At 45.5% G+C, this 24,138-nt stretch overlaps 1 protein-coding gene and 1 pseudogene across 3 annotated transcripts in view; one reads left to right on the top strand and one right to left on the bottom strand.

The window, feature by feature from the left end:
* LOC124555577 (linear gramicidin synthase subunit D-like) overlaps positions 1-24,138 on the top strand; it is a 417,445-nt gene that overhangs the window by 205,700 nt on the left and 187,607 nt on the right. The gene's annotated exons all lie outside the window — the stretch shown is intronic.
* Positions 12,471-12,588, bottom strand: LOC124557522 (annotated as a pseudogene).

The following is a 24,138-nucleotide window of genomic DNA, read 5'->3' on the forward strand; positions in this document are numbered from 1 at the left end:
CCGTACCCTTTCTTGAATGACTGTGGTGACAGTCGTTAATTTCCGATCGATTAATACCATGGTTCAAATGGCTCTGAGCACTACGGGACTTAACATCTGAGGTCATCAGTCCCCTAGAACTTAGAACTACGTAAACCTAACTAACCTAAGGACATTACACACATCCATACCCGAGGCAGGATTCGAACCTGCGACCGTAGCGGTCGTGCGGTTCCAGACTGAAGTGACTAGAACCGCTCGGCCACACCGGCCGGCAATTAATACCATGTTACGCAGTTCCTCGCTATTCATGTGTGCGTAAGGTTTGCAAAGTTTCTTCTGATGGATCATCTTCAAAAGAGCCATGGAAAACTTTGAATTCAGTTGCCATCTCTTAACCAGTGAAACTGGAGGAACAGTCTTTTCGTAAACCTTAATGAACTTTGAACGAATATCTTTTTGGTGGTAGACCGTCGAAACTTAAGTTTTTTATGACAAGACGGTATTCCAGTTTATCCATTTAAACGAAGCATACACAAAACGAGTACTTAAAAAAGGCGAGTGAACAAAATTATGTCCTAGGTGAAGCTGACACTAGAGGTACGTTACTGAGTAACGTAAAGCTGTCGTCAAATTGAACACTGATTTGAATACTATAACGCTTTATTAGGCATGGTCATATTCGAGATGATGTACCCTTTCCTTCCTTCGACCTCTGAACCATCAGTTAAAGAAGGGGTCTACGGTGCACGTGGATTCTGAGTAAAGATACAGTTTGCAATTTTGTTCGTTAACAAATCACTCCCAGACGTGAAAGGCGCGGTATGTGAAACAAAATATTTTTGGACCGGTCGAGGGTTGAACTCTGGACTTTTGGCACTTTTGCCTAACACTAACCCTCCTTGCTACCGGACCACACATACAGTAACGATGCCGGTTTAAAAAAAAAAATTCTTTTCTCTGCTCTACCAGTAACTTGCCTCCATTAAAGAAAGCATTTATTAATAAGATGAATACAATGTGTTGTAGTGTATTCTGACAAATTGATACGTCTGCATTAAGTGCGAAGAGACTGATCAACAATCTTCTGCTTACTGCTGACTGCGAAACTCATTTTACCTACCAACTACTGCTAAAATATTAAATTATGCTGTTTCTTTCAGAGCAGAAAGTAACTACTTTAACCCACTAAGAACTTTTGTTTACATGAAGATCTTTAGAACGTCACTTGCATTTAGAACAGTCACATTATTGCAATTATGTAACGTCGATAATCCGTAAGCAAAGAAGTAGATTTTTCTCCTAATTGTACTATACTCGTAATATAGGCATGCATAGTGCCAATCAGAACTGCATGGCTCAGAAGTCCGTGACAACTTCCACACACCTGAAATTAGTTAGAAAGTAGGATATTAAAGTTTACATAGTTATTGGTGCTGTAGGTCTACTTGATTTTTTTGTCATGGTACTGATCCAGTCATTCTTATTTGGGTTTTCCATCGTTTTGAAATTATTCCATGCAAAGTTCATGACTGATAATTCCTCCATTCCCTGCACCTACTATAAAAGTATATTCTTATTCTGAATTATTATTATTATTATTACTATTTTCGCTTTAGAATTTTCATATTCTGAGTTTGTCTTTAAAAATTTCCGGACATGTACACAAGATGATGTGTCATAGGCACAAGGGTATAATGCAGTAGAAACGAAAATACATATGCCGTCAAAAATTTATGTTCTGCCATAGCTTAAACCAGGTCCGTTTAGTGAAGCTTATCGGGATTGTAGAGGCGTCCAAGGCAAACAAGTGTCGGACGCTAGCAGCAGCAAAAGCAAAGGACCACCTCGTTTGATAATGCAACTTGCATTCCAACATGGCAGACAAATTAAGGAAAAGTTTCTACAACTTTATGAAAGATGTATTTTAGATTTTTGTCTTTGTAACTGATATTAAATGTCATTGAGCGTCTGTAATATGTAATTCCATAGCAAAGTGTTTCTTGTCATTCACATGCGTCCCGGATAGAATCTCCACTCGGTTTTATACAAAGTGCTCTGCTATATTGGCACCACATTTAGATTGCATTTCTCACGAATGCCCAGTTGACTTTCGTATAACAGTTGATTTAAAAAGAAAGGACAGGTTTCCAATTGTTTATTACTGACAAGCTATAGAGGATAGAAACACATTGCGCATGACTCTGGATAGAGGAAGGGTCAAAGTTTAGATACAGCTGCGCTGTTGGTTTGTAGCACCACGGCTGCTTCATCACAAGAGAAATCATTTTGTGTGTCGAAATTTGCGCGAAGTCAATCCATTGTTGAAGTGCAACCTGCGTTCCGCGATCCAGCAAGAAGCTGCCTCTGCACAAGTAGATTTTTGACTGACATGCAAAATTCTTGGAAGTCTGTTGCATATGCAAAGAGAAGAGGACTGGTCGGACGGGCACGTCTCATGAAAATGTCGAATTATCCGAGATGCACTCACACGGAGCTCTCGGAACTCTATAAGACGGTCAGCCGAGGAACTTCTACTTCTTCAAATGACGGTGTGGTGTATTCCGAAACGACGCCTGTATATAAAGCCTTACAAGTTTCAGTTACTGCACCAACTACGTCCCGGCGACCGTAACAGAGGAGGAGGAGGAGGAGGAGGAGAATATTAGTGTTTAAAGTCCCGTCGACAACGAGGTCATTAGAGACGGAGCGCAAGCTCGGGTGAGGGAAGGATGGGGAAGGAAATCGGCCGTGCCCTTTCAAAGGAACCATCCCGGCATTTGCCTGAAGCGATTTAGGGAAATCACGAAAAACCTAAATCAGGATGGCCGGAGACGGGATTGAACCGTCGTCCTCCCGAATGCGAGTCGAGTGTGCTAACCACTGCGCCACCTCGCTCGGTGACCGTAACAGAACGTACGAATTCTGCATTTCAGTTCTCCAGGGTATGGCAGAGGACACTTTTTCCCTACGACTGATTTTTTCCAACGAATGAGCATTTTCATCTATCTGCTAAATTAAGCCGCCATAATGTAAGAATTTGGGGGTCACAAAATCCTGACATCGCCGTCGAACATGAAAGAGACTCACCGAAACTGAATGTGTTTTGTGACGTTTCTGTTCTTTTTTGCGGAGGAAACTGTGACAGGAAAGTCATGCCTGGACATGGTGCAAAATTATTTGTTTGATTTAGAAAATCTTCCTAAGTCGACTAATGTGATTTTGAAGTTGAAACGCAAAGGAACAACTTCAGCTAAACCAAGAGCAGGCCTCGTGTACTGACCGAAAGCGACCGTCGAGCTTTGCAGAAGCTGGTTGTAAAAATTGGCATGGAATCAGTGGAAGGAATCGTTCGAGAGTTCGAGAGAACTACCAGCAGTCCAGCTAACACAGTGACTGTGTACAGTTGTCGAATAGCTCCTCACAAGCCACATATTTCTGTAGTCAGCGCTAAGCGACGCCACTGGACAGTGTATGCCTGGAAACGAGTGATTTGGTGTGAAGACTTACGCTGTACCCTTGGCAGTCCGATGGAACCGTTTGGGTTTGGCGAATGCCTGGAGAACGTTACCTGCCATCATGTACAGTGCCAACATTGAAGTACTGCGGAGATGGTGTTACAGTATGGTGGCGTTCTTAGTGGTTAGGTTGTGCACCACTTACTTCACTTAAGAAAACGCTAAACGCGGAGCGATGCGAACACATTTTACAGCATTGCAGACGGCAGTAGAGGAACAGTTCTGAGACAATGATTGTTCGTATCGGAATCACAATGCACCCTGTCATAAAGCAGCATCTGTGGGCCCCTGGTTTGTGGACAGCAACATTCATGTCTTGAGTTCCGACCTGAAACCAATGGAAGGACTTTAGGACGAGTTATACCGTCGACTTCTCTCAGGAACCCTAGCGTCCAGCATCACGACGTTCTCTGGTTTCAGCTTTTGGATACAAGTTGACTTCCATTCCTCCACAGATATTCGCGCACCTCTTTGAAAGTGTCCTGAGCAGAGTTCAAGCAGTTAATAAGGGCAGTGGGTGGACACACTCCATATTAAATCCACTAATAGGTGTCCAGATACTTTTGTTCAGGAAGTGCATAGGCGGATTAGAGACGAATGGGGAGTCATTCTAGCGTCAATCAGGTCACAAGTAGGGGAATCAGCTTTGACAAAGGGCAGATTGCCATAGCCCGCCTCCTGGGCATAAGCATACCGGAACGGCCAAGCTGGGCGGCTATTCGCATGCCACTGTCGTGAACATCAGTGGAACGTGGTTGAAGGGCGGTGAAACCACAAGTAGGCAAGGCGCCTGCATTTCATCACAGAATGTGGTGTTGCAGGTACCCGCACTGTAAAGCAGGGTAGCCGGCGATCTGTCGCACACCTGACGACAGAGTATAATGCTGGTGCATGCAAAAGCCTTTCAGAGCACACCGTTAGGTAGACATTGTTGAACATGCAACTCCACAGTAGACGACCCCTATGTGTGGCCTGTTGTCCCAAGGACATTGTCAGTTACGACTGCAGTGGGCAAGGGATCATTGAGATTTGACCATGGTTCAACAGAGATATGTTACCTCGAGGAATGAACGTTTCTTGTTATGTTGTAAGGTGGCTATAATTTCGCACCCTACAAGCACTCATCTACATACTTTGCCGTGATTTGGCGCTGCAGTCATGGACTGTGCGGCTGGTCCCGGTGGAGGTTCGAGTCCTCCCTCGGGCGTGGCTGTGTGTGTTTGTGCTTAGGATAATTTAAGTTAAGTAGTGTGTAAGCTTAGGGACTGATGACCTAAGCAGTTAAGTCCCATAAGATTTCACACACATTTGAACATTTTGCCGTGATTTGCAACCGGAATTAGGTATCATTTGGTAGGGTGTACATCGTATACATGAATATTTAAAGAAGACTGACATTGTCACATACACCTCGTAAATAATTGTTAACGCTTCTTGCATGAAAGGTGACGGAGTGTCTTTATTATCAAAACGGCGTAATGAATGATTGCCTATACTAGTAGAGGTTGGAACGACAATGGAAATGAAACGGCAGGCGTAACTCAAGCCCTGGGTGGAAAAGCCCGCACAGCTATGTTGGTTCTGCTTCACACAGGAAGTGCCAAGACGGTCGGTGTGGGTACCTGAGCGCGGAAGCACAATACAGCGGCGGCCGGCCCGTGTGGGAGTGGGGGCCAGAAGGATAACCGGATAATAGTTCGGAAACTCTGAAAATCTTGGATGCAGCAGAGAGGAACGAGGAAACGTTACCTCGGAAATCGCAGACTGGCTTATTTCCGAGGATTTTTACTCTGAGAAGCTTACTGTTGTATTAGAGTAGATATTTCCTCGCAGACTTTCCGCACTGGACGACAAAAGACTAAAATATGGTTGGTCGGCGTTCGGAAGAATCTGTAGAGAAGGAGAATATTCCGTGGCTTCGAGAATATGATTCGCCTTCTGAGTTACGAGGGAGGGGAGCCGAGCTTTGCCGGGAAGCCAGCGGTGGAGAGAAGAGGTCTTTCGTTTTGAGCGCCCGGGTTTGACGGTCGCTGAGTATCAGCTTTCGTTGGTATGGAGTATAGATGGACTTGCTGTCTTTGCTCTCAGGAGATTTTATAGTTAGAACAGTTGGGCACTGTACCGAGCGAGGTGGCGCAGTGGTTAGCACACTGGACTCGCATTCGGGAGGACGACGGTTCAATCCCGCGTCCGGCCATCCTGATTTAGGTTTTCCGTGATTTCCCTAGATCACTTCAGGCAAATGCCGGGATGGTTCCTTCGAAAGGGCACGGCCGATTTCCTTCCCCATCCTTCCCTAATCCGAGCTTGTGCTCCGTCTCTAATGACCTCGTTGTCGATGGGACGTTAAACACTAATCTCCTCCTCCTCCTCCTTGGGCACTGTACTGCTGCGAACATATACGATTCTGGACTTCGCCTCCAGGTAGGGAGTCGTCGGTGAGTACGCAGCGTTCAGTGATTGAGAGTGCTTCTTCTGCCTATACTCACGTTGAGACGTTACCTGAACTCCGTCCTTGTGGCTGGGAGTTCGAGTTTCTCGTCTGTAGAACACAGAGAGGGGAAGACAGTATTAGAGCATGCTAGTCAGAGGACCACCTTCTACCTATACTCACGTTGAGACGTTACCTGAACTCCGTCCTTGTGGCTGGGAGTTCGAGTTTCTCGTCTGTAGAACACAGAGAGGGGAAGACAGTATTAGAGTATGCTAGTCAGAGGACCACCTTCTGCCGTCCTAGTGTTTGAAAGAGTTTATTTGTGGCAGGAGTTCTTCCATCGTCACAGACGTGTACAAGAACCGTTACTCCGACGTGCCGGACGCAGTACATACCGTGATATTGCTAATTGCTTCGGCTTATTGGGGCTATAAGGCTAAACTGCTGTGATCACGTGTTTTATTTCCACTGATGTTGCACACCACTATAGAACATCTTTGAAAGTAGTGTCTTCTAGTGTTTGGTACGTAGATGATGTCAGTCATCTCGCGTTATTTACATTAGATCGTGTAGCCATGAAAAGGGGCAGATTTGGGCAATTGATCACTGATATTAGTTAGGAAATTCATTTGTGTCTCTTTATGTCCATTGGACATCGATATATACACATTTGTAATATATAAAGGGGTTTTAACCTACAATAAATGTACAAGCAGAAACAGCATTCATCATTTTATAGTTACTAGTTTCCTTAATCTTTCATTTATGTTTATGTTGTAATTTATATGTTAAAGAGCAAGAAGAAGGAGATATCACCATTAAGAGATCCTAAGATCTGCTTCAGGGGGTAATCAGATAGGGCCAAATCTTCATTTACGCATTCAGTTTTTCCATTGCGCACATTCATTTTACACTCGCATCGAGTAGCATCTTGGAACGTCAGCTCTGTGGTTATGTCCGGATACACCGTCATCCAGGTGAACGGCTACTCGAAATATACACTGTGCAGATTGCTAGTGGAAGGGTCCCGGGTTCGAGTCCCGGCCGGGTCGGAGATTTTCTCCGCTCAGGGACTGGGCGTTGTGTTATCTCTACGTTCGTATCGTCGTGACAAGAAAATCGTCTCCAATACGTTATCGTATCGTTTTATCTTTACTGAGATGGCGGAATGGACACGACCCGAACGCCAATAAATTGAAATAATAATAATAAAAAAAAGACACGCACCGCGCATCAGATGCAGGCCAGTGGTGGCAGTATTGTGCTACAGCAGAGAATCATCTGCGTTTCCATGAGACCAGTGGTAATAATCGAAGACATGGAAGCTCTGGATTACGCGAACACGATTGCAGGCAGCATGCATCCCTTCATGCTTGATGTCTTTCCCGCCGGCGATGAGTGTGTGGATAACTGCACGTGTCACAAAGCCAGAATCGTGACACACTGGTTTGACGAGCATGGTAGTGGATTCGCGTTGATGTCTTGTCCACGATCTGAACCCTACAGCACGCATCTGGAAAACTACTGGGCGCAAGATCAGAGGTGTAACTTACGTAACGAAACTAAAATTTTACCTTGGGCACCGACAGTAAGTTGTTGGTCCATGTGATTGCCACTAGAAGTCTCCGTGGTGCAGATATCTAGCTCGCTCGTTCATTGCCCAATGTACGTCGCAATGGAAATACACAACACAGCAACAAAAGAAAACCTTTTTTTTCGTTTCAATAGGTGCAGTTCAGGTGGTATCATTTGCGTCAAAAGTATGGCCTCAGAGATAGACAAGCCGTAAGGATCGAACGAACCTCACATTAAACCATTGACGTCTAGGTCGCCTGATTTCAAGGTATGTGTATCGTAATTCGGCGTGATCCTCAAAGCCATGTAAGTTGACACGAACACATGAATATTATAGTGGGAAAGGTAAATGGTAGGCTGCATTTCACGTGTACGACTCATAGGAGACGTATATTCTCTAAGAAAGAAGAAGCGCTCGTGTTATCTGACTGACCATGTAATGGATTGGAAGCATTCGTTCAGTCGCTCGGCAGTCAGTTTAACACCTCTTGTGTAGAACCATTATGAACGTGGAGTGAGAAAGGAAACTGATAAAGTTTAAAGAAGAGGTACGCGGTTTTTCACAAGCCCATTTGATCGACACGAGAGCATTACTGAAATACTGAACAGACTTAGGTAGAAGAGACCACAAGTAAGGCTCCGTATATTACGTGAAAAGCTACTTTTAAAGTTCCGGAAACCCGTCCGAACAAATGATTCTAAAAATACATTACCCGCCTCTACGTACACATTCCCCATGGAGTCCACATTGGCGTATATAATCCGTAAATGTAATAGAAATTAAATAAATAGTGTCTGTCTTAACACTTTTTTATGTAGCACATTCGACTGGTGGCGTTCGCATTGCATAATGGAAAGAGGACAATCGTTCCACAGAAGCTGACAGATTTTTCGGAGTTATCACGGAGGTCAGTCACATGTACAGCACGAATACGGAAGCCCCTATCTCAACTGGTGACCTGTGATCCAATAATCTGTCTTTTTGCAGAAAAATTTATCTCATCATACAAGTTCAAGTTCAAGAAAGTACTGCTAAATCATAATGTAACGTGCTGTTTCATCAGGAAGAGCTCGTGCGCTACTTAACTGATACAAAGCATACAGATGGAAAACGAGAGAGGTGTTGCATTGAATACGGCACTGAAGGCGTGTTAAACTATACAGATTTAGCTTTTTGGTGGTTTCCCAAACGTCAGAACCAGTCTTTCTAAAATCGAACTAGTTCTTCGCCTTTACTGCTCTGATCATCGACGGTTCGTTAGATTCTAAAGTTCCTCCTGTCAATTTCCAGGGCATTTCAGCATGTGAAATTTGCTGTTAATTAGTCTTCAATAAACCACCTTTGGAGACGTGATAACTCCGCCACGGAACAATTTTAAAACTGTCTAGTAAATTACACTACTAGCCATTAAAATTGCTACACCAAGAAGAAATGCAGATGATAAACGGATATTCATTGGACAAATATATTATACTAGAACTGACATGTGATTACATTTTCAAGCTATTTGGGTGCATAGATCCTGAGAAATCAGTACGCAGAACAACCACCTCAGGCCGTAATAACTGCCTTAATACGCATGGGCATTGAGTCAAACAGAGCTTGGATGGCGTGTACAGGTACAGCTGCCCATGCAGCTTCAACACGATACCACAGTTCATCAAGTGTAGTGACTGGCGTATTGTGACGAGCCAGTTGCTCGGCCACCATTGACCAGACGTTTTCAATTGGTGAGAGATCTGGAGAATGTGCTGGCCAGGGCAGCAGTCGAACATTTTCTGTATCCAGAAAGGCCCGTACAGGACCTGCAACATGCGGTCGTGCATTATCCTGCTGAAATGTAGGGTTTCGCAGGGATTGAATGAAGGGTTGTCGCCAAACACGGAAGCGACCATCATGATGCTGTAAACAGAATCTGGATTCATCGGAAAAAATGACGTTTTGCCATTCGTGCACCCAGGTTCGTCGTTGAGTACACCATCGCAGGCGCTCCTGTCTGTGATGCAGCACCAAGGGTAACCGCAGCCATGGTCTCCGAGCTGATAGTCCATGCTGCTGCAAACGTCGTCGAACTGTTCGTGCAGATGGTTGTTGTCTTGCAAACGTCCCCATCTGTTGACTCAGGGATCGAGACGCGGCTGCACGATCCGTTACAGCCATGCGGATAAGATGCCTGTCATCTCCACTGCTAGTGATACGAGGCCGTTGGGATCCAGCACGACGTTCCGTATTACCCTCCTGAACCCACCGGTTCCATATTCTGCTAACAGTCATTGGATCTCGACCAACGCGGGCAGCAATGTCGCGATACGATAAACCGCAATCGCGATAGGCTACAATCCGACCTTTATCAAAGTCGGAAACGTGATGGTACACATTTCTCCTCCATACACGAGGCATCACAACAACATTTCACCAAGCAACTCCGGTCAATTGCTGTTTGTGTATGAGAAATCGGTTGGAAACTTTCCTCATGTCAGCACGTTGTAGATGTCGCCACCGGCGCCAACCTTGTGTGAATGCTCTGAAAGGCTAATCATTTGCATATCACAGCATCTTCTTCCTGTCGGCTAAATTTCGCGTCTGTAGCACGTCATCTTCGTGGTGTAGCAATTTTAATGGCCAGTAGTGTACTTCAGCAGTTATTTACAAACAAGCACCCGACGATGTTTTTGGAATTCTTAGTTACAAAAAAACAGTCTTTTTATTTGTAAACGATGTAAACAACTGCTGAGCAAATTCATGATAGTTGTTTTCCATGTGATGCGCTTCTGACGTAATTGGCACATGCATATAAAGCTGGTTGGTCAAATTTTTGTTTCCTACAGAAGAGATGTTCTGTCTGATGTTTCAGTGACAGAGATCTAAGAAAGATCTCCAAAATATACCTACAACTACTAAATACATTAACATGCTGTTTTCTGATGTACACAAGTAATTGTTAACGTTAGTAATGGAGTTATAAGGGTTGCAACACAGGTTGCATTGTTGTCAGATTCCCCCCTCACCCTCCACCCCTATGACGCCATGCACTGTTGCTAGTTTTCCTGCCATCCCTATGACGTCATAGGCCAACTTCCCTGTGTCTTAAATGGGGGAAATTCGAAACTTGACACTGAGTGACGTGGTGCAGTGTTTAGCACATTGCACTTGCATCCAGCCATCCTGATTTAGTTTTCCACAATTTCCCTAAATCACTCCAGGTAAATTCCAGGATGGTTCCTTTGAAAGGGCATAATCAATTTTCTTCCCCAACCTTTAAACAATCTGAGCTTGTGCTTCATCTGTAATGACCTCATCATCAATGGGACATGAAACCCTAATCTCCCTTCCTTTCCTTCTTCAAAAACTGGTGAGAAATTCAAAAACAGCCAGACTGTCCTACATACAAAATTGCGTATTCCAAGATGACAGACCTTATCCAGTTGTCATAAGTGTAAATTGCTGGGAAACCCAAGATGGACAAATATCCTATCGGTATGATTTCCAAGATGGCTAACCTTAACACAGCCATAGGGTGTCACAATCCACAACCTGATTGATTGTCAGATTTCCCGCCAATCCAAGATAGCTCATGTCAACACAGCCCTATGGTGTCACAATCCAAGATGATCGACCTTAGCACAGCCTGCATGGTTGTCAGATTTCGTGGGTTTTCTCCAGCTCTATAATGTCACAGTCTAATGTGGCAGACCTCACCACAGCCTGCATCACTGCCAGATTTCATGTCTGTTCTAAGTTTACTATCCTATCCTAAGTATAAAATGATGGGAAATTCAAAAATTTGTGGTTTTCCTCCACTCCTATGACGTTGCAATTGTGCTAAGAGTCCACTTGCCTCTAAGTTTAAAACTCACACAGCTTACATGTGCAAACGATTGCCACCATAAGTTTGCAGCTGACTGTCCTAAGTTAATGTCCTCTTGCGCTTTGCTCATCTTTAATGTGTAAACAGTTGCCACCACTGCTGGGACAGGATATGAAAAATTGCATGTTTAATTAACAAAAAATGCAGGAAGTGTCCCTTCTCCACACATCACAAAGTTCATAACTGCCGTGTTGGTGCTACCACACTGGAGCCACACGCATTGTGTTGAGGAGAGCTGCCAGCCATTGTCAACTGCATCAGGCTGATGGCACATGAATATGTATCTTACATGTGCTCTAGCACCAGATGAATAGGCAACTTGCCTCATCTCACCAGGTCTCTGTGCACTGTGATTTCACACTGCTTGACTGTCTGAAAGGAAGTGCAGACTGAGATATGCCACCCCAACACAGAGTACACAGCCCTGAGTTAAAAAATGTGGGAAATTATCCAAATTAGTGGTTCCAATTTCCGCCACTAATAGTTTATTTGTGGCGGCACAGCATTCACGCACAACCTTTCGAACATCACAGTCCACGTGAACCAAGTTGAAATGAGAGGAAAATTTGAAAATGCAAACAGCATACTTACACTTTAGTGCATGTTGAATAATGGCAGGAAATTCAAAGTTGTCCTAAGTTTAAAAATGATTGATGGCCCACACATACATTTCGCAGGGAAATTAAAAAATTCAGGCATGCTTATCCCCTCAGAGTACTTGTTTCAGTGGTTCAGGAAACAAAAAAAATAGGTTCAAGTATTATGCTCATAAAAATCACTGCAAGAAACTAATGTGCAGGTGACGGTTATGTCAACAGCCAGCCACCTCAGATACGTCCAAATATGGGAGGATACTATGCAACAGACATGTTTCAAGCACAGTGATAGCACTCCGCACTCCGTCTTCAGGCCACGAGTGGCCTACCGGGACCATCCGACCGCCGTGTCATCCTCAGTGGAGGATGCGGATAGGAGGGGCGTGGGGTCAGCACACCGCTCTCCCGGTCGTTATGATGGTATTCTTGACCGAAGCGGCTACTATTCGGTCGAGTAGCTCCTCAATTGGCATCACGAGGCTGAGTGCACCCCGAAAAATGGCAACAGCGCATGGCGGCCTGGATGGTCACCCATCCAAGTGCCGACCACGCCCGACAGCGCTTTACTTCGGTGATCTCACGGGAACCGGTGTATCCACTGAGGCAAGGCCGTTGCACAGTGATAGCAAAACACCTTTATATTAAGTGAAAGAGCTATGTGACCACGAAAAATATTAAAAATACATGCGATGAAAAGAATGAAACATTACGAGAGTAATGGTTTGTAACAAAGTTGTATGCAGCATTTCAGTACGATAGACAGTCAGCTGTGCATGGTGCAGGACCCAGGCGCCTCCTGTCGGATGCGAAACAAAACAATACAGGGTGTAACAAAATGTATGGGACAAATTGCAGGACACTTTCCTAACGCATAAACGAAGAAATTATTTTATATGATTATGGTTCCGGAAACTCTTTGTTTCCACATTACAACTCATTCCAACGAGCTTCAACGAGATCAGACTGCAAATTTTCCCAATCGTCACATATGGATGGACACCAATCCTCAGCCAACTGTTGAAGCAAATCATCAATAAAGATTTTCTGACATGTTTGGGCTAACATTGTAGGTGACTGTTTGGTAGGGCCTTACTTCCTTTCACCCAGGCTCAGTTCTGTGAGTTATAATTTTGTAGAGAATGTTCTTCCTCATTTATTAGCAGATGTGCTGTTAGTTGTGCGACAAAACATGTACTTCATGCACGATGGAGAATCTCCTCATTTTAGTCTTAATGTCTGTCGGCTTCTAACTAACAGATTTGGTGACGGATAGATGGGTAGAGATGGGCCAATTGCCTGGCCTTCCACACTCTCCAGACCTAAAAACCCGTTGGACTTTCATTTGTGGGGGCATTTGAAAGCTCTTGTGTATGGAACCCCAGTACAAGATGTTCAGAGTCTCCGTGCCCATATTATAGAAGGCTGTAAAACCATATGCAATGCTCCATGGATATATCAAAGTAGCCGAGATTCACTACACTGGCGGGTTGATGAATATATCAATGCCCACGGAGTGCATATTGAACATCTCCTGTGAGAAAGAATTGCATGTGGTATGCTGGTGTGTTCTGTTCGTGTGTGTTTCCCATGATTACTGAGTTGGAGAAAATGAGTCGTAACATGGCAACACCATTTTTTCAACTACTTGCGAGGAATGTGTCGTGCAGTTTGTGCCATACATTTTTGTTACACCCTTTATAGTGGAGATCGGCCCAGCGATCCCAACTGTCGAGACTGCTACCTGCATCCACAAAAGCGTGTGCCTGTCTGTAAACAGATTCCAAACATATGAGTCACATCCTCTGCTCAGCGTGAAAAAGCGCCACAGCTGTCAGCTGGTGTGATACGTGCGATTTGTAATAGCTCGTCGCAAACGAGCTTTCGCTGTGCATTGATATCATAAACCATTACAAATAAGCTTCCACTGTGAATAGATGAGTAATGTGAGTGTAGGGATATGATTTAGAAATCCTGTTACTATTACAGTTTGTTGGGAAACTATTTGAATCTATAGTACGAATCTACTGGCCTTCCCAGTTAGCCATGCGGTCTGGTGCACTGCTTTCCGTGTGGGAAGCCGTGCCGGTCCCTGGCACGAATAGTGTCGAGGTCCGGTGTGCCGGCCAGTCTGTGGATGGTTTTTAAGATGGTTTTCCATCTGCCTCAGCAAATGCGTGCTGGTTTCCCTTATTCCGCCTCAGTTACACTATGTCGGCGATTGCTGCGCAAACACTGTCTCCGCGCACGTGTACACCGTAATTACTCTACCATGTAAACATTTGGGGTTACACTCGTCTGGTGTGAGACGTTCCCAGGGGGGAGGGTCAACTGGGGACCGAACCGGACAATAACCCTGGGTTCGGTGAGAAGCGACGGTGGGGTGAGTGGACTGCTGCAGCCTGTTGTGGGGTTGTGAACCACAGAGGGCTATGACAGGGACGAAGCCTCCCATCGTTTCTAGGTCCCCTGTTCCATACAATACAATGAATCTACCGCTATTCCATACGGAATTCGTCTTGGGTTCTACTGTTGGAATCTATTGAATTTATGTGCTGTTAGAATGACCACTAGTACCATAGAAACTGCACCACATGGACAACACGTCTCTATGAAATACACACTAAGACAAAAACAGCGGTACATCACCAAGGAATTGTCAGAGTGGGGCGAAAACTGGTAGATGCAATGTACATGTACAAACAAGCAAAAAATTGGATGATTTATTCAAGACAAAGACCTTCACAAACTGAGCAAGTCAGTATTGTGTGCCGGCCGGTGTGGCCGAGCGGTTCTAGGCGCTTCAGTCTGGAACCGCGCGACCGCTACGGTCGCAGGTTCGAATCCTGCCTCGGGCATGAATGTGTGTGATGTCCTTAGGTTAGTTAGGTTTAAGTAGTTCTAAGTTCTAGAGGACTGATGACCTCAGATGTTAAGTCCGACCCTTATGCAAGCGGTTATTCGGCTTGGCATTGATAGACTTGTCGGATGTTCTTCTGAGGGATATCGTGCCAAATTCTTTCCAACTGGCACATTAGAGCGTCAAAATCTGAAGATAGTTGGAGCACCCTGCACGTAATGCTCCAAACGCTCTCTGTTGGCGAGAGATCTGGCGACCTTGCTGGCCAACGTTGGGTTTGGCAAGCACGAAGACAGGCGTTAGAAATTCTCGTCGTGTGCAAGCGGGCATTATCTTGCTGAAATGTAAGCCCAGGACGACTTGCTATGAAGGGCAACAAAACGAGGTGTATAATATCGTTGACGCGCCGTTGTGCTGTAAGGGTGCTGCGGATGACAACCAAAGGAGTCCTGCTACGAAAAGAAATGCCACTCGAGACCATCTCTCGTGGTTGTCGGGCCGTATGGCGGTCGACATGCAGGTTGGTATCGCACTGTCTCTGGGGCGTCTCTAGACACATCTTCTGACGTCTCATTGACCGGAGCAGAATTGCATTCAGTGGTGAGTCCCGCTTCGAACTGAGCCCAGATGACCGACGGAGAGTGTCCGAAGGCGCCGGCACGGTGGGCGGCGGCAGCAGCAGGGCCCACAGACGCAGCCGCGCCGCCCACCGGCCGCCATCGATTTCCGTAGCGTCCAGCGCGCTTTCAAACACTCCGGGCCCCGGGCCGGGATACCAGACCCCTCCCCCCTAAAATGGGCGCGTAGGACTAGAAGCGCGCCGGACGATGCTGAGGAAGGCGAATAGGTGGCACGGGTTGATGTCTGTTGTATTCTCCAACAGTTTATTGAACGTCACTTGTTCTACAATACAATAGCTGGCTGCACAATAGCAAACAAAAACTTCTGGTGTGCAACTTATGTCTACTTTCTGACAGTCTGCCAGTCATGTTAAGATTTCTGGCCACTTGGCCTTTGCAACAAGAACTGCAGCAAATACATTATTTATAATAAATAACATCGACTTTTCCGATAACACTTCTATTAAATGAATGAGAAAGACCCAGAATCTTTTAGAAAACGAAAGGTGAAAAAAATTTGATGGAGCTGGACACGAATTTTCTATTTTAAACTTCACTGCTCACGACGCTATCAACTACGCTACAGCTTCGAGATAGCACTAGGGCCTCCATTTATTGCATACCGTGTCAAAAGACTGTATCCATAAATGTCATTATTTGAAATTTAATATGTAAATTGTACAAAAAAATCGCGCTTCTGATAGTTGTACATTGTGCCGTACCAATGAAACGGTATACTTTCGTAGCGCCGAAGTTATGACACTAACAGCCTCAACTGTAAGAAGCCTTTGCCTACCGATGTGTAGTTTCCTGTCATTTTATTATAACAAATCGTAGCTTAAACGGCGCGTTTTCGAGAGATCCTCAATTTGCTGATCCTTTGAAACAGCTTACATTCATACCACGTACTGTATGAAAAAGAAAACGAACCAAATACTATGTTTAACGCCGTACAATGTGACGGTTCCTATGTTCCGCTTGTTACGTAAAATGATGTCCCATCTCATTGGCCACGTTCCTCTCCGCGAGACAAAAATCTGAGATGCCAGTTCTTTTATTTCCCGCTCCGCATTGTAGTGGAACGTGGAATTCCACCGAGATCCCCGAGAAAGGCGGGCTGTGGCGCGTACGTCACAGCGCATGACACTGTAGGTCTTACGCGTGCCAGCACCGTCTCCGGCGAAGAAAGAGTAACTACCGGATGGTTATAATTAAACTGTCCCTATTGAACACGTTATAAGACGGAACCTAGTAATCTTACGAGTACCAAACTTGGTAGCATCAGTGTTCAGACTATGAGGTGCGTGATTTCCATGCGCCACAGCGCCACCGTCCAGTTCCAACTATGGCCACTGGGTGCCGTGATCACTCATCGTGATTCATAGCCTCACACACCTGACCAGTCGCAGTGCACTTATTGACGTGTCAACATGGGCTTGGACAAAAGGAACAGGGCATTATTGGTCAAGATCTATTATCAAAACAACAGTAATGCTGCAGCTGCACTTCGAGAATATCGCCGGCTGAAAGGATTACGGAACAGTTCTCTTTCTGCACTTGATGAAGAAGTTTGAATCAACTGGAGAGAGACCGACGACCGGTTGCACAAGTGGTTGATGAAATCGCTGTTTCTATGGCAGACAACACTGCGCCCAATTCCCTATCGTCAGGCACTGCGCGTTCTGTGTCACGACAACTGAACATCCTGTGACCCACTGTACGGAAGGCGCTTCGAACCATTCTCAAATGGTATCCGTACAAGATCCACATCGTAAAGCAGCTTGCACCACAGGACGCACAACGACGTGTTGACTTCGCTCTCGCCTTTTTAGCAAAGACTGAAGTTGATGAGAGCTGGCCCTGGACGATCCTATGGACAGACGAAGCTCATTTTTCTGACGGGTGAGGTGAACACACAGAATTGCCGAATGTTGAGATCTTCACCTCCAGTCACTGTGCATGAAGTTCCTCTGTATGGTGAACGTGTCACTGTTTGGTATGGTTTCACTTTCATCATTGGCGCATTCTTTTTTGAACAGGTTGGCGCTCAACGGCCAAAGACGTGCAGTGTGACTGGCCAGTGTTACTGCGATATGCTCCGCCAGCATGTTGTAACCGCCCTTAAGGAGAGAGACACATTGAACTCAACAGCTTTCGTGCAAGATGGGGCCCACCCCTCGTGAAGTTCACCTGCTTCTCCGAAACACATTCGGAAACGATCGAATCATCAGCCGATCGTTTCCAAATGCTTGGCGGGCACGGTCACCTGATCTTACTCCCTGTGATTTCTGATTGTGGAGCTACCTGAAGGATAGGGTTTACCAGGGCAACATTAACACATGTGCTGATCTGAAGCGCAGCACATCAAGAGAGGTAGCCAGCATACCTACGGACATGCTTCGTTCTGCTGTGCGGAATGCAACCCTCCTCTTTCAGACTCTTCTGGAAACTGATGGGCGCCATACTGAGCCTCTTTTGTAGCAGTAGTGGTGCCGGGCATGTAATGGTATGATGTACCTTAGCAGCACATTAAAAGTGTTTCAGTTGAATTGATTCTGCATTATTTCTCTTCCCCTTGTCCTTGAAATTAATGTTATCAAGTTAAGTACTCCTACGGTAATTAGTTTCCGTTGTTAAATAGGGAAAGTTTCATTATAACCACTCGGTATTTCAGACGAGTTTAATAATTCATGGCTGAGCATTTAACCGCGTGCAAGCTCTCCATAGCACACGACGAAGGTAAGACATTTAGTGGGTACCTTTTCAATTACGTATTGATTTCTCGTGGGCCCTGCACGGAGCCGAGCGTTCTCGAAGTGTGGCGGACATGCCGACTAGTCTGACGTCACAAGTTCGTTGCAGGGCCACTTCTAGTGGGCCTCGAATTCCACGCTGTGACGTCATCAGCTCCTCGTCCATGTACGTTTCCACGTCCTGTGATAGAACGGCTTAATAGATGGACAACACGAGAGAGAGAGACAGAAGAGAGAGAGAGAGAGAGAGAGAGAACGGAGACGACATGACAGAATAACAAATACAGCGAGCAAACCAAAATCGAAAACTAAGATGTAGCGAATTCAGAGCCAAGACAGCGATTTGTAGGAGATTTTTAATTTAGCGTAGAGGGATCACAATTGACTACTTACAGTCGGCTTTTAAAGGGAAGCCACGGGCGCCGACAGGCCGGCACTGTGGGCGTGGCCGGGCGGAGGCGCTTGCTGCGGCGGCTGCAGCGCCCGCAGACCCAGCTGCGTTGCCCGGGGACCGTCATCGATTTCCATGCTGTGCACAGAGCCTTCAAACACATCGAGCCGGAATACCAGATATATCACGAAGAATATTCCATAAGGCCATCTGACTTATCTACGCAGTCAGGCAACTGCCTAGCGCTGATACCAGGGTCACCGTCAAACATTTTTTACCTCCACCTTCAAATGGGGGTACTCCCCTTGGAGAGCATTTCCGCCCGTACATCCACATGACCTTTGCTGTTCCTCATCTTCTCAGCGATCGTTCCCTGCAGTTTTTCCAATTTAACAAAATCATTCTTTACACATTTTTCTGTGGCCAGCCTTTTGCATGCCTCACGGTGCTGTGTGTGTGAGTGTATTTGGGGGAGGGGGAGGGGGAAGAGAAGGGACGGATGGAGAGGAGGGGAGGAGAAGAATAGAGGGGAGGGGAGGGGGGAGTGGAGAGGAGGGAGGAAGGGGAGGAGAGTACAGATGGCTCTATAGGCGTCAGAGTGACCATATGGAGTCGGTTATGTACTTTCTGGTCTGGGCTGACACAACCGTACCAGTTGATTCCAAAATGGCAGTGCGCCGATCCCTTTCTGCTGTAAAGTGAAATTGCCTGCACGGTCTAAGCTTGAAAATATTCTTCAAGGAAACTTCCTGGCAGATTAAAACTGCGCGCCGGACAAAGACTAGAAACCGGGGCCTTTGCCTTTCGCGGGCAAGTGCTCTACCATCTGAGCTACCCAAGCGAGCTTCATGAGCAGTCCTCACAGCTTTACTTCCGCAGTACCTCGTCTCGTGCCTTTCAAACTTCTCTCTCTCTCTCTCTTTCTCTCACGCGCGCGCGCATATGTGTGTGTGTGTGTGTGTGTGTGTGTGTGTGTGTGTGTGTGTGTGTGTGTGACCAAACTCCCGAAGTCATCGGTCCCTGGACTTACACTCTACTTAAACTAACTTATGCTGAGAACAACACACACATCCATGCCCGAGGGAGGAGTCGAACCTCCGGCAGAAGGGGCCGCGCAATCCGTAACATGGCCGGAAGCTCTCCTGCGGAACTTGTAAGACTAGCATTCCTGGAAGAAGGGATATTGCTGAGACATGGCTTAGCCGCAGCCTTGGGGATGTTTCCAGAACGAAATTCTCCGCTGCAGAATGAAAATATCATTCTGGAAATATCCCCCAGCTTGTGGCTAAGCCATGTCCCCGCAGTACCCTCTTTCAGCAGTACTAGTACTGTAAAGTTTCACAGGAGAGCTTCTGTGAAGTTTAGCAGGTAGGAGACGAGGTATTGCCTGAAGTAAAGCCTTGAAGACGGATCGTGAGCCGGCCGGTGTGGCCGAGCGGTTCTAGGCGCTTCAGTCTGGAACTGCGCGACCGCTACGGTCGCAGGTTCGAATCCTGCCTCGGGCACGGATGTGTGTGATGTCCTTAGGTTAGTTAGGTTTAAGTACTTCTAAGTCCAGGGGACTGATGACCTCAGATGTTAAGTCCCATAGTGCTCAGACCCATTTGAACCATTTTAACAGATCGTGAGCCGTGCTTGCGTAGCTGAGATGGTTGCCGGCACGGTAGTTCAGCATGTTCGGTCAGAGGGATAGCTACCCTCTGCAATAAAAGTGTTGGGTTAATGGATCAACGATGACCTCGAATAAGCGTAATCGGACGTCTGCCCCGAACAAATACAACAAGCAATAATAAACAAAATGAGATGAACAAAAAAAGATGGCACAGCACTTGTCCACGATATGCAAAGGTCCCTGGTTCGAGTACTGGTCCCGTACACGGTTTTAATCTTTCAGGAAGTTTCATATCAGCGCACACTCCGCTGAAGAGTGAAAATTTCATTCTCGATTCTTCAGGGCATGTTGGAAAACTGAATGGTATACACAAGTGGTATTGTCTCATTCACGACTTAAGAGACAGCGCGTTCTATAGAACTGCAGCATCAAGAATGGAGGTTTATTTTATCTCTGTCATTACACGGCTGGCTCCACATAGCGATTTCCTGTAGCCAAAAGAGCACTGTGGAAGAGGTTTATGATTAAAGAGAAAGAGAGAGAGAACAATGTATTTATGTATTCATGTATATATGACGCTTTCCAACTGTTTGAGCAGTTCTGTGTACCACGAGACACGAGGTGCCTTTTGTCATTTGTGAAGTATTGGGACAGCGATGAAAAATGAAGGTGACTTAAGTTGCCTTGCAGTGTACTGCGAATTCTAGATAAACTTTCTGTAAAAATATTCTCTTCAGTGCAGGGAAGGGCCATCCAGGCAGAATTAAACTCTCTGAAATTCTCGGATGCTGTCTAGATATTATAGAGCAACGCAATTTGTTTTTTCCAAGTTATGGATACTTTTCACTGAATCACTCGTCCACTGACGACCTTAGAGAAAAGCTTTACAGCTTAACTGCTCGCTGTTCTTATTCCTTCCACTGGAACACTTTTTGATGCCAGTTGATTTCCCCAATTACTGTTCAACCTCCCGAACGTGGTCAAGAGACAGGATGTGAGCGTCTGCAGCTTCACACTGCAGACTCTTCTACCATAAACAGAAAAGACATTTACTTTTGTTATATCTGATCTAATTATTAGTCCGTGGCCAAGGTGTTTGCATGTACCACTGCCAGAGACCCTGTCCTTGGAACGGCCAAAGATGATTCCTGGATGGAAATTCCTTAATCCCCGCAAGGACAACTGAGAGTAAGCGGTTCGCATTATAAAGCCAGGGAGAGCGTTGTGCTGCCACGTAGCTTTGTGATACTGCCGACAAATAAGAGGCGGAGGATGAACCATCACCACAGGGTTCAGTTTACAAATTTCAGCAGAACATTTTTATGTGACTTGCGGAACCAAATATAGTTTTTAGTAACTATCAGCGGAATAAAACCCAGCTGCGGTCCGTTGAGCTGGGAAGCTGACTGGATCGTCAGAATAAGTAGTTGAATGAATGCCTCTGAAGTGGTGTTATAAATGACTTAATAAGGACGAAAGCAGCAGCAATCTGATGCATGCATTTACCATCTACGGAAGACGCTAGTCAACTGTACTTTTCCTTTTTCTTGCGTCTGTACTTTGGCTTTAGCCCAGTGTTCCTGAATTAGTTTCCTGTCCTATTCCTTCCTCGCTTCAGTCAGCGTTTTACCAGCTTTTTGTTTTTGCTTCTATTGCGAACCAAGCAGCTATTGGAAAGTCTTCTTGAGCGGAAGACGGTTATGGATATCCTGTCGAGTTATTCCCATTTTTGCGGGTATTTTTCTACCTCGGTGAACCACACCTGCTTGGATTTTTTGTTGAGAAAGTAGCAGAAGATCGACTGCTCAACTGTGTAGGACTCATACGAGCAATGTGGCCATAGAAAAAAATCCTTACCTCCAGTGGTGTCTGTGATCTTTTCTACGAGGGCGTGCTGACAAGTAATGGATCCAATTTTTTTATGTGAAAACTTTTAAAGCGTTTCAAATAAACCAAACTTTATTAACGTTCTCCATCTTTATTCTTCACGTGTACGTATTTATTTCTCAACATAGTCATCCTGGCGACAATCATGTTTCTCCCAACGAGAGACCAGTTTGTCGATACCATCACCGTAGAATATTTCACCTTGTTGACGGAGCCACAACCTAACCTTTGCTTACACCGCTTTATCACTATCAAAGTGAAGTACCTGAAGGTTTTCGTAAGTTTTGGAAACAGATGAAAATCGGATGGGATCAAGTCGGGACTGTATGGAGCGCAGCCAATGACAGTGAACCCGAGGCGTCGGATTGTTGCAGATATCGCAGGGCGCTCGTGTGTGGTGTGGCATTTTCATTCAGGAGAGGGAGCGCCATGTGTAACCGATCTCTTCAGATTTGTGCTTTCAGTTTTCTGTCATAGTTACACTACACACCGCCACGTTACACGCTACAACTTGGAACCCTCTAGGGGCAGAGGGTTGCAGCTTGGCGTCGGCGAAGCGGGAAATTCGACCGAGCAATATCCGTGACATGCGATACCTCAACCGATATTGACAACAGAATAAAAAATTCGGAGGCATTACTTTTCAGCACCCCCTCGTACATATGTATTGAGTTCACGGTTCAATGTCCAGTCAAGTCATCAGAAGATCAAAACAGACTGCAAAATTAATTAGACAGAATACCTGCATGGTGCAAAAAGTAACAGGCGGCCCTAAACAATAAAAAGTTTGAGTACTAAAATAATCCGTTAAATTTCGGTCATACGATAAATCCCACAAATTTAAAGGTTGTCGGTTCAACTAAATACCTAGGCATTACAGTTACGAACAACCTAAACTGGAACCATCACATGGAAAATGTTGTGGGAAAGGCGAATCAGAGACTACGTATTATTGACAGAACACTAGAAGTAGCAATGATTCTCCTAGTGTGATTGCGTACACTGCGCTTGTCCATCTTCTTCTGAATTATTACTACGCTGTATCGGCTCCTTATCAGATAGGGTTCAGGGAGCACGTCGAAAAGTTTCCAGAAGAGTAGCTCGTTTTGTATCGTCGTGAAATAGGGAAGAGAGTATGACGGACATGATACGTAAATTAAAGAGGCACTCGCTAAAACAAAGGCTTTTCGTTGCAGCGAGAGATTTTCAAAACTGTCAGTCACAAACTTTCTCGTCCGAATACGAAAATATTTTCTTGACTCCAGCCTAGATACGGATAAATGACAATCGTAATAAAAGAACAGAGATCAGAACTGGCCCAGTAAGACGTAAATATCCATTTTGCCTAAATGCTATTCAGTAGCGGAACGCTCGAGAAATAGTCTGGAAGTGGCTCTATGAACCGTCTGACAACACTTAAATGTGAACTGTAGTGCAGACAGATAGATATAGACGGTTATGTCATCTCCTGAGTTCACTAATTTTTTATTGGACAGGATTTTACTCAAGCTCGTATGTCTATCTCTTGTTTCTAATTTCTCGATGAGATTTTTTTTCATTCGTAACAAGGCGCTCTGTGGCGTATCTTCCGATCATACACTCCTGGAAATTGAAATAAGAACACCGTGAATTCATTGTCCCAGGAAGGGGAAACTTTATTGACACATTCCTGGGGTCAGATACATCACATGATCACACTGACAGAACCACAGGCACATAGACACAGGCAACAGAGCATGCACAATGTCGGCACTAGTACAGTGTATATCCACCTTTCGCAGCAATGCAGGCTGCTATTCTCCCATGGAGACGATCGTAGAGATGCTGGATGTAGTCCTGTGGAACGGCTTGCCATGCCATTTCCACCTGGCGCCTCAGTTGGACTAGCGTTCGTGCTGGACGTGCAGACCGCGTGAGACGACGCTTCATCCAGTCCCAAACATGCTCAATGGGGGACAGATCCGGAGATCTTGCTGGCCAGGGTAGTTGACTTACACCTTCTAGAGCACGTTGGGTGGCACGGGATACATGCGGACGTGCATTGTCC

The sequence above is a fragment of the Schistocerca americana genome, chromosome X (genome assembly GCF_021461395.2).
Source record: "Schistocerca americana isolate TAMUIC-IGC-003095 chromosome X, iqSchAmer2.1, whole genome shotgun sequence".
Taxonomy (NCBI): Eukaryota; Metazoa; Arthropoda; class Insecta; order Orthoptera; family Acrididae; genus Schistocerca; species Schistocerca americana.